This window comes from Penaeus chinensis, chromosome 13 (genome assembly GCF_019202785.1).
Source record: "Penaeus chinensis breed Huanghai No. 1 chromosome 13, ASM1920278v2, whole genome shotgun sequence".
NCBI classification, from domain to species: Eukaryota; Metazoa; Arthropoda; class Malacostraca; order Decapoda; family Penaeidae; genus Penaeus; species Penaeus chinensis.
This window is the reverse complement of record NC_061831.1, coordinates 12,592,592-12,595,091: the sequence shown is the minus strand read 5'-3', so window position 1 is coordinate 12,595,091 and position 2,500 is coordinate 12,592,592.

Genomic DNA, 2,500 nt, shown 5'->3' with positions numbered 1-2,500 from the left:
TATCCTCATTCTATCAAGAGACGGTTTGGTAGTTCAAGCTAGGTCTTTGCGGACCGCTACTACCGTCTCTCTCTTCTAATTTCTTCTTTGAACGTAAAACACAAAATTAGAAAAAACAAAAAAATTAAAATAACGAAAGTTCGACCATAAAAACTGCAAATTATATAAATAATCGGCTAGTGGCGCTTATCAATCCCTCTTCTCTATTGTCTCTCTTTTCTCTTACTATCTTGGCCCTTATATGTATAATCTGGTTCACGATATCTTTCACGGTACCGCAGGAGGCCCTGCTACAGAAACAGTCACCTTCGGACGCTGTGGAAAACGTCACCGGAAGATCTCCAGAAACCGAGAAAGACTAGGAGAATTGTCAGAGCAGAGCAAGCCGCCGTCCTGGAATGGCGCCGCCTGCCAGGACGCCCGTAGATCCAGTGAAGGACCAGGAAACTCGCCAGAGCAGGTACCAGTCGCCCCATGATGCTGTGGACGGGCGCCGCCGATCCACTCAACCTCCAGGAGCTTGTCACCCGAAGAGGACGCTTCCTGCCGAGAAGGACCTGGATGAGATCTGCGGGAACGTGCATTGGGCGAGTAAGCCGCCGAGTTAGGCCTGGTCGAGGACTACGAGGACGAGTCCGAAGTCAAGGAGGACCTGTGTGAGACCTTCGAGGACGTGTGGATGCCGAGGATGGACGGATTTACCAGGGACCAGGGTGAAGATGACGACAGGGACGAGCAGCCACGAAGATGCACCTGGGACAGCAACGCGAGAACGAAGTGATTAACAAGTCAAGACCCAGCCAAGTTGGGTCACCCTTGAGGCAAATATAAGGCACCTCGAGGGCGAGGCGTTAGTGGTGGCCGAGCAATATACTGTGTACATAAGTACGTATAAGTTATGGCTCCCACGTGCCCACACGGTTGGACCAAGGGCGCCCCCCACGCCACCCAAAAGTATAAAAGGCCAAAGATGACCCAGGTCACAGAGAGTTCCTGCCTAGCGCTGTTCGGTCATGGTCAGCCCTCCCTGGGCTGACCGCGACGCTACTCCCGTACGCAACACTACGAGAGTTCCTGCCGAGCGCTTATCCGGTCAAGGTCGGCCCCACCTGGGCTGACCGCGACTCCCACACTCAGCACTACGAGAGTTCCTGCCGAGCGCTTATCCGGTCAAGGTCGTCCCAGCTGGTCTGACGTCGCGTCCGCAACCAGCTTCACCCAGACCTCGTCGTGTGATCTATATCTGTACTTGCTTACTCTTCTAAATAAAGAGTCAAAGCCAACCGTCCCCTTTTACTACTCCTGCTTAACCATATGTTTAAGGCGACTAAATATCCTTTACAGTGTGTGTGTACATCTACATATATATATATATATATATATATATATATATATATATATATATTATACATACATATATATATATATATATATATATATATATATGTGTGTGTGTGTGTGTGTGTGTGTGTGTGTGTGTGTGTGTGTATGTATGTATGTATGTATGAATGTGTATGTGTATGTGTATGTGTATGTGTATGTGTATGTGTATGTATATAAACATATATATATACGAATATATAAATGTATATATGTAGATACATACATATATATATGTATATATATATGTACATGTATATATATATATTTGTATATATATACATATGTATGTATATACACACATATATCACCATCATTATCATCATCATTATCACCCTCCTCTTCCTCATCAACAGCAGCCTGTATCATTCCACTGCAGGACACTCACACTCACTCACACACACACACACACACACACACACATATATAAATATACGTATTATATGTATATATATGTATATGTATATAGACATATATATGAATATATAAATGTATATATGTACATATATATATACATATATACACATATAGCATCATCATTATCATCATCATTATCACCACCATCATCATCATCATATCATCATTACCATTATCGTCACTATCATTATCAACATTACCATCATTATCATCTTTACCATTATCATCATTATTACTATTATTATCCTCCTCATTACCATCATAATCATTATCTTCATTATCATCATCATTATTACAATCATCGTCATCGCTATTGTAATCATCATTATCATCATCATCATTATCATCATCATTATTATCGTTATCATTATTATTATTATTATTAACCTCATCATTATCATCATCATCACCTTCATTATATATTAGGGTATCATTGGTCTAGCCCTTGACCTCCTTATTTTAGCTATACCCCAGTCTGTTATATATATATATATATATATATATATATATATTTGTGTGTGTGTGTGTGTGTTTGTATAAATACATACATGATCCTCGCCATTATCATCATTTCTTTTACTTTATTATACTTTTTATCAGAATTATCCTCACAATCATTATCATCGCAACTAGTATATCTACTATCATAATTATTGTCACAAACAGCAGTAGCACCAATGCTGCCATAGCCATTCATAATCTT